The following is a 16,426-nucleotide window of genomic DNA, read 5'->3' as shown; positions in this document are numbered from 1 at the left end:
AGGATCTTTCCATTTGCCAGAGGGTATAGAAAATGTTCTCTAGTATCCATGTAGTAAGTGTAATAAAAGACATAGGAAATTACTGTGTTTGTATATTTGTCTGAGGGAGATACCACTTTTGAGATGATTTTATAAAGAAGATGATATTTCAATGGGAGCTGAAAAGATTAACATGTTTATTTGGGGAAGACACTTATTCCACATGAAGCATATGTTTGGGGCTGAGGTGTAGAGGAAGGAAAGTGAGAGTGTGTTGGATATTTGCTGAGTTTGCAAGAAGAAAAATAAATTTATTTAAACCCTTAGTTATGTTTCTTGAGCTATAAGAGGTTGGGATGTTATATCACTGAAAGTATATTCTATTACTCCATCAGCCCTACAGGCAGGTCTCAAACCCGTCTTTGCTTTTCCTTGCAAGGTGCAATTGAGCTCATCTCAGTTTACTCAATTTCTCTTTTCTTCTCCATTCTATATGTCTCCTACCATGGTTACACTGGTCTTTGATTGATTTATTCTGCGAGATTGATGGTCCTTTTTTCTCTCATTCTTTATCAGGCTTGGATTGGTTCACCCAGAAGCAGAGGGATTTAGAGTAGGAGATGGAGTTGGGGTGGGAAGGGTCATTTCAGGTCAAGTAAATAGGAGATTGGGGTGAAGAAAAGAAGCACGTTATAATTTCAGCCTCAGAATGAAGAGCCTACAGCCTTAAATTCTTTCTGCTGCTAAGATTGGCAATCTCTAATGGTATAACATCTAGAATTCCAGATTATTGTAAGGTAAATGAATCTCTCTTTGTTTTTCTGCCCCTACTTTGATTTTCTAAGTTTAGTTTGGGACATAATTCCATAAAGGGTTGGTGATATGTCCCACCTCAAGATGAGGGTGCATGTGTAGGAGGAGTCAAAGGCTGGAGAAGGAAAACCCTATATGGCATTAGTGCAGTATCCAGCTGAGAATGGAGGTTAACACCAGCTGGTGGAGATCTGTGGCAGATTGTATTTTTCCAAAATGACAACAACCGTATTTGTGGTGCTCATGCTTCCAGAACTTTGCCATTCCCCTCCAAGAGGTAGATTCTGTTTCTTTTTGGACTTGAGTGGGCTTGAAACTATTCCAGCCAATGGAAAACTGTGCAAGTGATGCTATGTGATTTCTGAGACTAGTTCATAAAAAAATAGAGCTCTGGCATGCTTGGATGGCTCTGTTGGTTGAACATCTGACTTTGACTCAGGTCATGATCTCATGGGTCATGAGTTTGAGCCCCACAATGGCATCAGGCTCAGTGGTCTCAGTGCACAGCCTGCTTCAGATCCTCTGTCCCTCTCCCTCTGTCTGCCCCTTTCCTGCTCATGCACTCTCTCTCAATAATAAATTAAACGTTAAAAAAAAAGAAAAAAGAAAAGAGTTTCTGCTTGTCTCTTTTGCTTGTGACTCTTGCCCTTGGAATTCATCCATCAACCTGTGATGAAACCCAAACTAGTCCATGCAAAGACCCAATGAAAAGGTCAACTTAAGGAGGTGGTTAGCACCAATTGCTAAACCTGTGAGTGACTGAGCTTCAAATGAATCCAGTTCACAACTTTGAAATATTCCAGATTAGGCACTCAATGTTGTGGAGCAGAGATAAGATATCCCTGTTATGCCTTGTCCAGATTCCTAACCCAGTTATTTAATGACACTAAGTTTTGGGGTAAGTTGTTATGTACACAAACCAGGTCTATGAATGACAGGTGGAGTCTGATCTTTATTTGAACTATTGAAACTTTTTGGTGAAGGAAACATATAATCTGAGCTATGTTGAAGGATGTCAACTTTGATAACAAGACAGCAGAGGTATTGAAGGGGAAGGAAGGGGGAAGAGACCATGTTAATAAGGATCTAGGGCTGAATCATGGCAGCAGAAGTAAATAGGAAAAGGTGGATGCGAATAGCACTGTGAAAAACAAACCCACTATATTTGAGTGCTGCTTGGACATAACAAAAAAGATTTATGGAAAGGGAAAAGTCAAAGAGAATTGAAAAAAAAATTGAGAATTTTTAGGAGCCGATATAGTTGGGGGAAAATACCTTGTTTGAGAACACTGAGTTGAATATGTCAGTGCAACATCCAAGAAGGATTCAGCAGCTGCTGGAGATACATAGTTTTCTATGGCATACTTTTCACTGAGCCAATAAATGAAAATTATAGGAATCCATGAAGAGAGTATTGAAAGGAAGATCAATGGATAAAGATGAGGGGGCACTGGCAATTAAGGGACGAGAGCAGTGAAAGGAATGGGAAGAATAGTTGGAGAAAAAAACAACAACAAAAAACACCCCTCAAAAATTTAGAAGGATCCAGTGAAAGGCAATATTTCATGATGTCAAGGAAGCAGATTTTTTTTCATGAAAAACTAGTCTGTCAATAATGCGTAGGATGACAATGAGGATTTAGAAAACAACTGAATTTTATGATTGGAAGTTGACTTTATGGAGAGTAGCCTCAGGTGAGAATGAGACAAAAACCAATTTTCACGGGAAGTGGGTGGCAGGGATGGAACTTGAAGCAGGAGGAATATACCCAGTGAAATTTCTTAGTGAAATAAAGAAGAGAGGAAAATGATTGCTCAAAGATTGGGGGGAATTTGGGCATCTTTGAGGCAACAATGGAGAGGGAGACAGAAGGGTTCAAGTGCATGGAGTTGGGGAAGAATCATACAAAGATCATATGTTCAAGGATTAGTCTTAAATGGAGAGGGGACACTTCTATGAGTCAAAAGAAAACAAAGTAAAGTAGATGTAGAAATCAGAATTACATTCTTCCATTTTGTTCCTAACATTAGTATCAATATTGAACTCTTTTGCTGGGAAATAATGATGTTCTTATTGAAGATGCATAAAATGTTAGTTTGCCAAAACATAGGACTATGATCTATAGATTTGTGCAGTTAAATAACAAGAAATAGAAGACTTAATTTTAAATATACCTCTTGTATGTCATTTTTGGCTTCCCAAATCCTCTGACAAGAAAATTTAAGAGCACTGTGTAATCTATTAGTTTTTGGTTATTGGTTATTACTGTCTTTTGATGTTTTGTCACACTTTGCTCATGTCTCTTGCCAACATTTATTTCAATCTGTGTCCAACAAAGTACTCATAATCTCGGATATTTATATAAATAAGCACTCTAAAACTTCTGACAGGTGCCAGTGATATTTGGTCTATGCTTTGGCCTCGCTTCATGAGAATCTCTCTCTCTCTTCCTCCTCCTCCTCTTCGTATCTCCATTTCCATCCCCATCTCTCTCATCTTCATCTCTAGGTAGACTTGGAGCTGGTTTAGTTGCCACTGTGCATTCAGGCTCTGTCTAAAACTCCTTTTATTAAAAAAAAAAACAGATTAATTAGTATTACAGATGTGACATTATTTATCTCCTGAAAAGCCCCTGATCTGTGGGGTCATTAGGAAATCCTATCATAAATGTCGGGGCTGAAAATGTTAAGAGAAAATCGAATCCATCTATATATTATGGTTATTGTGACACTACCCCAAAGCAGGAAAATGGAGACTTTCAGAGGAATCATACCATTCTTTTTTATTCTTTTAATCAATTCACCCAAATAAAGTTTTAGATACATGAACATACCACTACATTTCTCTCTTAGATAAGTAAACCAAAAATATTGTGACAGTAGAGATTATATAGGATCTTTTCCTTTGCTCTAAAAATATCTATAAATGGAATCTGTTTATATAGGGTATTGATAAAAAAAAAAGCTTATGATAACAAAAATTAGGAATGAAAAATCCCAGGAGGCTGGAGATTTAGAGTTCACTTACCATCTGCAGTTATTGCCCTTGTGATATTTGTGTACATGAAGATACAGATTGGATTTCAAAAGTTCATAGGAAGTACTTATGAAGCCAAGAACGGTCCTCTTGTTGCAATTCCTGACTTACACAAAAGCACTTCAGAATAGCAGACAAGAGCACTTGAATTTTCCAATCATTTAAAGGCCACTTTGGGAGTCCAAATCCACATGGTTCAGTGCTTCTGGTTGTTAACATTTTGTACTGTCATTTGCCCATATTTGTTAAACAGTTTTTAATTGCTATTTTGCTTTTCTCCTTAAATAGTAGTCTTTGTAAATGAAAAACGAAATCCTGCAGAATGTGTTTTTTCTTCTTATTTTGCATTGAACATTTAAAATGAAAATTGTTACTGTGTTCTCAGCAACCATTTGAATTGCTCTGCTTCATGTGACACTGGCTTTTTGAAAGTGCCAACTATCACTTGACTCTTCATTATTAAATCATCACTATCTATACCTGTTGCCCTGGAGTAGGAGGCTCACTATATGATTTGATTTATTTCCTTAGCAAAAAAATTAAAAAGAGAGCTTGATTTAAGAGTTATACAATAAGGGTGCGTGGGTGGCTCAGTTTATTGAGCATACAACTTTGGCTCAGGTCCTAATCTTGCCTTCTGTGGGTTCGAGCCCCGTGTTGGGCTCTGTGCTGACAGCTCAGAGCCTGGAGCCTGCTTCAGATTCTGTGTCTCCCTCTCTCTCTGCCCCTTCCCTGCTCATGCTCTGTCTCTTTCTCACAAATGAATAAACATAAAAAAGAGCTATATAACATTATTTTAATAAGTATTTATGGAGATTTTAGAAGTTCAAAATTTAAAAACGGCTTAACAAAAAACAAAAGACAAGTGTTAATGCAGATGTGGAGAAATGAGAACACTCTCACACTGTTGGTGGAGATGTAAATGGTGAAGTCATTATAGAAAACAGTAAGGGGGGTCCTCAAAAGATTAAAAATATAATTACCATATCATTCAGCAATCCCACTTCTGGGTATTTATCCAAAAGGATTGAAAACAGGATCATGAACACACACTAGCCCTCTCATGTTCATCATAGCATTATTTACAATAGCCACGACACAGAAACAACCTAAATGTCTGTCAACAGATGGATGGACAAAGAAAAGGTGATATATACAAAGGAATTTCATTCAGCCATTAAAAAAAGAAGGAAATTCTGCAACATGCAACAACATGGATGAACCTTAAGCACATTATGCTAAGTGAAATAAGCGAGGCACAGAAAAACCTTGCATGATTCCATTTACATAGGATATCTAATATAGTCAAATTCATAGAATCAAAGCATGACATGGTGGTTGCCAGAGGCTGAGGGGATGGGGGAATGGAGAGTTACTAGTCAATCGGCATAAAGTTTCAGTTGAACAAGATGAATAAAATCTAGAGATTTGCTGTACAACATTATACCTAGAGTCAACAATACTGTTATACACACCTACAAATTTGTTGAGAGGGTAAATCTCATGCTAATTGTTCTTACCATAATACAATTTTTAAAAATTAAATGAATAAAATATTTTGCTCCACACTGTCTTTAAGGTTTCATGTAATAGACACAGTATAGATTCGTTCTTACTATTCCAATTCCATATTTTTGTTAGTTCTTTGGAGTCACCTTTGCCTTTTCATGGACAATTAGGTGGAATTGAATTTTTCTTTGTCATTAAATTGCCATTTCACCTACAAGACTGAGGTTTTTCTAGGCAATTTAAATAGAATCCTGGCACTATTTTAAGTTATAAACTCATCTCAGAAGCACCGTGCACCTGCTGTATGTCAGTATGTCAGGCTTTCTGCCAGGTGATGGCTACAAAGAAACAGTTTCCACCCTCATGGAGTTCCCACTGGAAAGGAGGAAGCTGGTGATGATCATATCAATACTTAAATTCCATGATTATCACCTGTGATAAGTACTATGCCGGGAAACGGCAGCGAGCAATGAGAGAAAATAACACCGGGGGACCTATTACCCTCACGATTATGGGAGAAAGTCTCCTCATAGACTGAGAAATGACTAGTGACCCAGGCAAGGAACAAGTAGTGTGATATTCCAAGAGAGTGAGCTGTGCTCCTGGAGGCCTTGCTGTGGGGAACAGCTTGGTGTATTTCTGGAACTGAGAAGAAGGTCCTAGTGCAATGGAACATGAAAAGCAGGGAAGATGAGTTGGAGGTGGGAAGTTTGAGTAGAGAGAGGCCAACTGATGCAGGGGTTTGTAGTTCATGACATAGGGTTTGTTTGTTTTGTGAAGTACAGTTGGAAACTGTTGGAAAATATAAGTAGGAAAGTAGTAGGATCTAATGTGTTTATTTAAATGATTAGCTTATAGAAGGTCAGGAATTAGAGAGTGAGGCAGAGTGCAGGGAATACTCCCTGTTGAAGAAATAAGTCAGGAAGTATATCTTTCTCTACTTTAACAAACACAGTTTGATTGTAAGAGCAATGGGTATTATAAACATTGGCAATTCTGTGTTCTGTGTATCTTGTTAAAATTACTTACGTTTTTGTTTTGTAATGTTCATGTTTAAACGTTATGTTTAGTTTCTGCATAGAGTCTTATTTCCTGTTTTCAGTTTCTTTAAAAAGTTGAGATCATAATACCATACATATGGCCTTTATTCATTCAGCAAAATTTTACTGATCATATGCTATAAGAATTGTACAAGGTGAAGACGTTTACAACTGCCATCTGTCACCCTACCCTGTCCCTACTCGCACTCATACTTGCTGTCTGTCTTGCATCTGTGGATCACTAAGCTGTAGAATCAGTATTCACTATGCCATCTTCTCCTTACACTTGAAAAAATGTATATATCAGTTCTTTCTATCTTTTATTAAATAACATCTTTCTTTAATTCAACTCCAGAGTCCTTGGCGCTGCTGATTCTGCTGGGCTTGAGCTAACGTTGAAGAGGTAGGTACGTTTCATCTCATGCTTTTATTATTAGGGCCCAGACTATCTAAATTTAATGCTGCTTCTGGAAACTTATAAGTAATTTTGACAAGAAAACTGAAAAATAATTCTTGAAAGTAAAAAACCAGCATCTCTATTTGCTATCTCAAGAACATAATATACACACATCTAAAGAAGCTGTCTGTCCAATGTAGTTCTTAAAGAAACGAATGGAGTCTCCCAAATTAGAGTGCACTTGTGCATACTTAATGTTTCAGTTAGCTATTTATGCAAAATGCAGGTTCTTCTCTCTTTTGAGAGATGAATGCACAAGTATGTAGCTTACCGATTTTTGTTTTGCTGCTGCCACAAATTGCACAAGACCTCGTTAAAGTTCTCTTGTCCATTTAAGGTTCACATTTTAGTCAGTCTTCAAAAATGCATTTCTTTGGTTCTTGCTCAGAGTTAAGTGATGAATTCTCCATTGCTTTTAGAAAGAAACATAACACTTACCAAGTACTCTAGGGTTGAATTCTGTAAGTAAATTTCTGAGTTTCTGAGGTGATCTTTCTTCACTCTTTCCTTAGCACTTCTAGATTCTGTGTTGCATGTACTGAACTTTAGTGTTTAGTAAGCACACTAAATCTCTTGCACAAATTATTTGTTATTAGAAAAGTTATTGAATTGAGGAAAATATGTTCAGAAGCAATAAACATTGAGAACTTGTGGTTGAAAATTTAGTTACATATATTTAAATAGTCGTCATGGTAGTTATGAAAATGCCTACTTACCTTTGCAAATATAAAGTAATATGTTTTCTTTAATCTAGAGGCAAATATGATCAGTTGTTTTAGTAAACTATATGATATTCTTATAATGATAATGGTTCAATATTTCACTTGCATGCAGATGAAATGATCACTGATAACGTATACAGCTATCATGTAGATAATCTTTTTTCATTGCTTAGAAGATAGATAATATATGAGCAATATCCGTAACTTTGTAGATAATCTTTTTTCATTGCTTAGAAGATAGATAATATATGAGCAATATCCGTGACTTCTATCCATATCTATCAGTTTGTTCCTGAACACAGTCCTGAGAAAAAAAATAATATAATGAACATGTGTCCATATATGCTAGTCCATTGATTTGGGGAGTGGTTTTTTAGGACATATAAATAAGGAATGAAACTCAAATGAACAATGTAGAATTAAAATTCACTTCCCATTCTTTTTCATGTGCAGCAATTCAGTCATTGGTTTCAGAGGTAAAAAAAAAAAAACATTAGGTATTGGATACAAAGAATATAGGTAGAATTGACAGTCAATGATTTTAAAACAAAGGGAAATATTGTTATTTGAAAGAAGAGCTTACATTTCTAAAAATTTCACTTGCATAAAATTATCAGGCTTTAAGTGAGTCACATTTGAGCAGCTACTGTGTACCGTCCATTACAACAATTTTATCCTCCCCCCAGCCTTGACTTTTGCAAAGGGATTTTCCAGGGCAATAGGTAAGATTATCATCTCTGAACATGCTGATAGGAAGCTAACAACTTAAGTTCCTGTGTGTGAGAACCAGGGCTCCCTCTTTACTTGTGGAATGAACATGAAGGGTTGTTTTCCCCTAGTATGCTGTAACTATTCAAGACATGCTTGTTTGTTGTTGCCCATGGTAGTAAAAACGTTTAGTATTTGACCCGTCAACTCAAAATTAAGGTTTCTAGATGGTGGTAACCCTTTTTGTGTTTAGCTCCTCACTAATGCATGATGCCTAATTAACTCAAGGTTTGAGGGTAAGTTGCTTAGATGACAGCTGTTAACTGGTGATGCCAACAGGATCAGGTTGAGGAGCTAAATACTCAAGACCTGTCAACATGAAAGTCAGTGATTCTCAACACTGATTGCAGAATAGAATCACCTGGAAACTTAACTGGGTGGGATGATCGGGTTGGAAGTGCAGATTCATTTAATCAGAGCCAGAGGTAGAGGAAGCCTGGACAGAAATATTTTTTAAAAACTTCCCAGGGACGGTTCCTATTGTGTAGACAGGATTGAGAAACTGGGGAGTGGCTCCTTTTCTGGCAGAAAGAAGAGAATTGAGCCACTGATTTCACCTGCCTTAAGAGAAGGTTTTGATTACAGACGTTTCAACATGATATTGTTTCTTCTGTTAGATAGGAGGTTCCCAAAGTGGTCAGAAGACTGGTAACATCAGTGTCTGGGAACTAGTTAGCGATGCAAATTTTCAGACCTCCTAAAACAAAAACTCTGGAGATGGAGCATAGAGCACTGTGTTTTAAAAAGTCTTCCAGTTGATTCCAATATATCTTAACGTTTGAGAACCATCGTTTTCAGTAAAGTCTTGGCTAACATAGGTATTTAGAGGCCAACAATTGAAGCTCTCCACACTCATCACCCATTTAGAGTTCAGTTAAATGGAAAGTACCTGATCAATGAGACCTACATCTTACCTGGATGAATAAACAGCGTCATCATGAGAATATAGTAGTGGACCTAGATGACATTTTATTATTTTAAGAGCCTTCCAAGAGTAATGAGTTACATGGCATAAAGGTTCACATCCAAAAGTTAGTGCTCTTCCAAGGAATATGTTGTGAATATTTTTTTTATTCCTTCATTATTAAAATCCCTGAAGCAAAATGGCCTGTCCCAAAATTTGGAATACATTACATAACAAATCACTTCTCTGGTGGTCAAAATTAGACTCAGAGTAATAGATTCTCAAGTTCTTCTTTTCCCATCTGAAGAACTAAATTGGTATCAAGGCAAGAAAACATATTTTATACTCTGTTGATGAGTTAAGCCCTCTAAGAGTTGTAAGGATAATTGGAGTTCTTCTTCATCACTACTACAGCTTGACTCTCCAAGTATTTTATTTATTTAAGGAAAATGTCATCTATATTCTCTCTCTGGTCTATAAGTTTCAAGGATTCTTGTTACTCTCACATTTGGTTTTCTTTTTGACACATAAATTTTTTCCTACCATATGTCTACTCTCAACTTTGAATCCCCATACAGTGCAGAGTGCCTTCCTTTTTCTATTGCATCTGTTTCTTTTTGATAAGCTGTGCCCTTTCACTGTTGCACATCATGAATCTAATCCCATCAAGTTTCAATAATATCTTTCTGTTCATGTGTACCTCTTTGGCTTTAAAGTTGAGATAGAAATTTTAGCCTGGGATTTTGAATATTCAGATATAATCATCCGGGTCTAATTACTAAAGAGTTAACTGCCAATTAAAATTCTCTTTCCGTGTAGAGAATATAGTCAATGGTATCGCAGTATTATTGTGTGGTGACAGATGGTAGCTACACTTGTGGTGATCCTAGCATAACGTGTAGAGATGTCGAATCACTATGAAAATAATGTAACATCATTGTGTGTCAACTATAGTAAAATTTTTTTTTTTTTAATTCTCTTGCTGTTCATGGAATCACAGAAATACAGGATTAGAAGGAATTCTGAGTTTGCATGGAAACTCTCTGCTTTATGGTTTTTCTTTTCATGTAGCAATCATTTTACCTAGTAATTAGAAATTTTAAATTTATTTTTTGTCTTTGCCTTTCAAACTGTAATTTATTTCTTATTAGAATATTTTTAATGTGTATTTATTTTTGAGAGAGAGAGAGACAGAGAGAGCATGAGTGGGGGAGGGGCAGAGAGAGAAGGAGACATAGGCTCTGAGCTGTCAGCACAGAGCCTGATGCAGGGCTCAAACCCACCAGCTCCGAGATCATGACCTGAGCCAAAGTCGGATGCTTAACTGACTGAGCCACCCAGGTGCCCCCAAACTGTATTTTAAATACCTTTCCCGGGGCGCCTGGGTGGCTTCATCCATTAAGCGTCGGACTTCAGCTCAGGTCATGATCTCACGGATAATGCGTTCAAGCCCCGCCTTGGGCTCTGTGCTGACAGCTCAGAGCCTGGAGCTTGCTTCAGATTCTGTTTCCCTCTCTCCAGCTACAAATTTTACTTCTTCTTTACAGCACCTACACAATTTATAATTATATGTTTAGTTGTGAGATACTTTTTAAGTGCTTACCGTCCTTATTAGATTATAACCCCACAAGGGAACAGGTGATATCTATTTCTTAATCTTTTGTCTCCAGTGATTAGCACTATACTTACAAAGTACCTGCTCAATAATTAGGAGTTTTACTAGTTACTCTGCTACAAAGGGAAGTGGGGAATGCTGGCATGTGTTATACAACAACCTGTATCCTTTTGTCTCACTTATAAAACGTATGTCATTGCAGCAGAACATTTTGAAAATAACTTACTTTCTTCCTGTTGGCCCCTAGACATTGATAATGTGTTTTAGTTGACTAGAGTCCACCAATTCCACTTATATACATGGACTGTTGATCTCAGCTAAGAGAGCTGCAACTAAAGAAACACCTATGTCACCAACCTAATAAATTGGTACACACAGACCTTTTTAAACTAATAACAATCAGTAATAGTAACTGATAGCGAGTTTTAGATAAATGCCAAGCTCTGAGTTAAGCACTGTGTATATATTATCTCTTAAAAAATGTATATGAGATAAATGCTCTTTTATTATCCTAATTTTCCCTGTGGACACAGGGAGAAAAAACATTACACCCAAAGTCACTTATATATTAAGTGGTTGAGTCAGGGTTCTAACTTAGCTCTTTCTGAGTCAAATAAGCACAGGATTTTATCTATTTCTTTGACAAATAATGATAAGATTGATACTTTTTTACAAAAGTTTATTCATTTTGATAGAGACCTGAGCAGGGGAGGGAGGGAGGGAGGGAGGGAGAGAGAGAGAGAGAGAGAGAGAGAGAGAGAGAGAGAGAGGATCCCAAGCGGGCTTCATGCTGTCAACACAGAGCCTGACGTGGGGCTCCATCTCATGTTTGGTGAGATAGTGACCTGAGCCACAATCAAGTCGGATGCTCAACCAACTGAGCCACCCAGGTGCCCCTGATTTTATTAAATTACAGTACAGTTGACATACAGTATTAGTTTCAGGTGTTCAACATAGTGATTTGACATTTATATATATTACAAAATTCTCACCACAAAAAGTATAGTTACCATCTGTCACCTTACAAAGTTATACTATTATTGACTATATTCCCTGTAGATTGACTTTTCTAAAGAAAGATATACTTGCTGGATTAGATGATCATCATATCCAGGCAAACTGCCTTTTGTAAATTAATTGAAGGGTACCTATTCACTTACAGAACTGAATTATATATTTAAATCATATGCACTATATGTATGCATGCTATATATTATATGCACAGTAATATATATTACATATATTTATTTGCTAGTACATAAGAGTTAACATTTATCAAATGCTTACTGTGAGCCTAATTCTAAATTAAGTAGTGTTAAAAGAGGTGTTATCTCATTTAAAGATCATACCTTATGCAGTAGTACATTTGCCACTTAAAAAAAATATGGAATGGTTCATAAATTTGTGTGTCATCCTTGTGCAGGGACCTTGCTAATCTTCCCTGGATTGTTCCAATTTTAGTATATCTGCTGCTGAAGTGAGCACAATACTTTCCACTTTTTATAGGTGACAGAACTGAGTTGCAAAAAGAAATAAGGACACTTTTACTGAGGTCATATCATTTATAAATGATGGAGCCAGGTTTGGAATACAAGACCATTTGACTCATAAGATACATTTATCATCTATGTCTTTCTTCTCAAATCTCTAAACTGACCAGGGATTAAAAGTTTTTAGCAGTATTTTTCACGTGTCTTCTGAGTATTTCTCTGTCATTCGGTACAGTTGGATATATGGAATATTCTCTGTCATGAGAATTTAGGCACTTGGAAATGTACTTAGTAAGTGCAGGCCACCTCAGGGTATTAATTTTTACACTAACTCCTGTTAGTAAGACCTTAGTAAATCCTAAAGTGTTTCTCTTCCTTTAAAGAAAAACGTTAGAACCTTTCTTCTCCCCAGTGTCTGACAGTCATAAAAGCTTGACCAGCCTAGGACAAAGAAGTCAACACTTCAATATCAAGTTGATATGAGAGCCTTTAGGATAATGACCATCACTTTTGTAGGTCTCATGCTGCAAACGTGTATAGCATTGCCTAATTAATTTTAGTGGATTGATTGACATGTGCAGTCACCTCATTCTTGTATTGCTACCTGAGACCATACTTTGGCTGGGGCTCGTCTTACCACTTCCTAATTTGTATAAATTCCTCTAGCTCTCAGATACATGGATCTGCATTTGCTTAAGGTTGTGCCTTGTGGATTGGGAAACTTTAGAAACACTTGGAGAAACAATATTTTTCTGAAAACGTAAAACAGGAATTTGTATGTTATGTTTTCAGTTATTCACATATCTTGTCAGATCAAGAACAAAAACTTTGGGGTTTAAAAAATTATGCAAATGAAGTAATTCAGCTTGCAAATGAACTATTAGTCATTTTTCTTAGTCTACAGATTTGATTTAATAACATGTTTAAATGTAGACAAGTCTCTTTTAAGTATTTGATCATTCATGTTCTTCTCTCTGGAGAACTTCACTTATGGTAGAACCAAGTTAGCATGTCTAGAAAATGATGTGAAGTAGAGAATTTTGACTATATGACATCAAACTGCACAACCTAGAAGGGATGGATCAAATATTTGAAACATAAAATTTTTCAAAACTGAAGCAGGAAGAAATAGAAAATCTGAACAGACCAATTAAAAGTAACACAATTGATTCAAAAATCAAAAAAACTACAAAAAAAGCCCCAAAAGTCCAGGATCAGATGGATTCACAAGTGAATTCTATCAGATATTTAAAGAAGAGTTAATACCTATTCTCCACAAACTATTCCAAAACATAGAAGAGGAAGGAAAGCTTCCAGATAACATTCTAAAATGACAACATTACCAAAACCAGAAAAAGACCGCCCCCCCCCATGCCATACACACACACACAAAACTACAGGTCAATATCCCCGATGAACTTATATGCAAAAATTCTCAATGAAATATTAGCAAACCACATACAAAAATACTTTAAAAATAATATTCACCATGAGCAGGTGAGATTTATTCCAGGGATGCAGGGATGGTTCAGTATTCACTAATCAATTGTCATACACCACATCAACAAAATGCAGGAGAAAATCATCCTACACTGACAGTGTGGAGCCTGCTTGGGATTCTCTCTGTCTCTCCCTCTATCTCTTTCCTCTCCCATACTCTCTCTTTCTCTCTCTCTCAAAGTAAATAAATAAACTTAAAAAAAAATCAATCACCATGATCAAGTGAGAGTTATTGCTGGGTTGCAAGAGTGGTTCAGTATTCACAAATCAATCAAGGTGCCACATCACAACAACAAGAGAAAGGATAAATATCTTACCATTTCAATAGATGCTGAGGAGCATTTGATGATGTACAACATCCATTCATGATAAAAATCCTTAGCAAGGTAGGTTTAGAGGGAACATACCTCAACAAAATTAAGCCCATATATGAAAACACCCACAGATAATATCATATTCGATGGTGAAAACCTGGGAACTTTTCTCCTAAGGTCAGGAACAACACAAGGATGTCCATTCTCACCGGGTTTATTCAACATGGTACTGCAATAGTTAGCCACAGCATTCAGAAAAGAAAAAGGAGTAAAAGGCATCCAAACTGGTAAGGAAGAAGTAAAACTTGTACTGTTCACAGATGACATGATACTGTATTTGGAAAACCCTAAAGACTCTACAAAAACAAGTAAAACTGATAAGTGATTTCAGTAAGATTGCAAGATACAAAATCAATATACAGAACTCCTCTGCATTTCTATACACTAATAACGAAGTAACAGAAAGAGAAATTAAGAAAACAACCCCATTACAATTGTACCAAAAATGATCAAATACCTAGGAATAAACTTAACAAAGGAGGTGAAATAACTGTCCTCTGAAAAAATATAAAACATTGATGAAAGAAATTGAAGATGACACAAATTGAAAGATAGTCTATGCTCATGGAACGGAAGACAAATATTGTTAAAATGTCCATACTACCTAAAGCAATCTACAAATTTAGTGCAATACCCATCAAATTACCAATAGCATTTTTCACTAAACTAGAATAATCCCAAAATCTGTATAGAACCACAAAAGACCCCAAATAGCCCCGAAAAACAAAACTAGAGGTATCATAATTCTAGATTTCAAGATATACTACAAAGTTATAGTAATCAAAACTATGGTACTAGCACAAAAAATAGACACATAGTTTAATAGAAAAGAATAGAAAATCCAGAAGTAAACCCATGATTATATGGTCAATTAATCTTCAACACAGTCAAGAATATGCAATGGGGAAAAGGCAGTCTTTTCAACAAAACTGTGTTTGGGAAAACTGGACAGCTACCTGCAAAAGAATAAAATTGGAACACTTTTTACTATATACACAAAAATAAACTCAGAATGGATTAAAGATCTAAATGTGAGAACTGAAACCAAAAATTTTCTAAAAGAGACTGCAAGCAGTAATTTCTTTGATTTCAGCCACAATTTTCTAGATATGTCTCCTAAGGAAAGGGATACAAAAGCAAAAATAAACTGTTGGGACTACATCAAAATTAAAAACAAACAAACAAACAAAAAAAACAACCTTTGCACAGCAAAGGAAATAATCGACAAAACTAACGGACAGTTTACTGAATGGGAGAACATATTTGCAAATGACATATCCAATAAGGGATAGTATCCAAAATGCAACTCAACCCCAAAAAATAAACAATCCAATTAAGAAATGGGCAGAAGACATGAACAGATATTTCCCCAAAGAAGACATACAGATGGCGAACAGACACACGAAAACATGCTCAACATCACTCACCATCAGAGAAATGCAAATCAAAACCACAATGAGATGTCACCTCACACCTGTAAGAATGTAAAGTAAAAAACACACGAAAAAGATGTTTGTGAGGAGTTGGATAAAATGGAACTCTTGTGCACTGTTGGTGGAGCTACTGTGGAAGAGAGTATGCAGGTTTCTCAGTAAATTAAAAATAGAGTTACCATATGATCCAGTAATTCTATTACTGGGTATTTACCCAAAGAGAATGAAAACAGTAATTGGAAAAGATAGGTGTACCCAAATGTTTATTGCAACATTATTTACAATAGCCCAGATATGGAAACAGCCCAAGTGTCCATCAGTAGATGGATAATTCCATTATATATAATGGAATATCATTCAGGTACAAAAAAAGAATGAAATATTGCCATTTGCAACAACATGGAGGGATGTAGAGGGCATAATGCTAAGTGAAATAAGTCAGTCAAAGAAAGACAAATACTATATGATTTCACTTGTATGTGAAATTTGAAGGAAAAAAACCCAAAGGAACAAAGAGAAAAAGAGACAAACCAGAAAAAAATAGGCTCTTCACTATGGGGAACAAACTGATGGTTACCGGATGGGAGGTGGGGGGGAGACAGGTGAAAAGGATTAAAAGTGTACTATCGTGATGAACACTGAGTAATACATAGAATTGTTGAATCACTGTAGTTTATACCTGAAACTAATACAGCACTGTATATTAACTATACTGGAATTCAAATAAAATAAAAAAAAAATAGAGCATAAGAAATACTGTTTGTGATATTATAATAATGATATAAT

The 16,426-nt window shown here is 36.1% G+C and overlaps 1 long non-coding RNA gene and 1 other non-coding gene across 2 annotated transcripts in view; one reads left to right on the top strand and one right to left on the bottom strand.

Annotated features, from left to right (window-relative positions):
- LOC131484411 (uncharacterized) overlaps positions 1 to 16,426 on the top strand; it is a 478,066-nt gene that overhangs the window by 163,365 nt on the left and 298,275 nt on the right. Inside the window, exon 3 of the long non-coding RNA XR_009248234.1 lies at positions 6,733 to 6,780. This is a non-coding gene — a long non-coding RNA (uncharacterized LOC131484411). The remainder of the gene's footprint in view (positions 1 to 6,732; positions 6,781 to 16,426) is intronic.
- On the bottom strand, positions 12,222 to 12,328 carry LOC131489419 (U6 spliceosomal RNA). Its single transcript, XR_009250547.1, has one exon. It is a non-coding gene; the product is annotated as a U6 spliceosomal RNA (small nuclear RNA).

This window comes from Neofelis nebulosa, chromosome 1 (assembly GCF_028018385.1).
Source record: "Neofelis nebulosa isolate mNeoNeb1 chromosome 1, mNeoNeb1.pri, whole genome shotgun sequence".
In the NCBI taxonomy this organism is placed as follows: Eukaryota; Metazoa; Chordata; class Mammalia; order Carnivora; family Felidae; genus Neofelis; species Neofelis nebulosa.
This window is presented reverse-complemented; position numbering and strand designations above follow the sequence as displayed.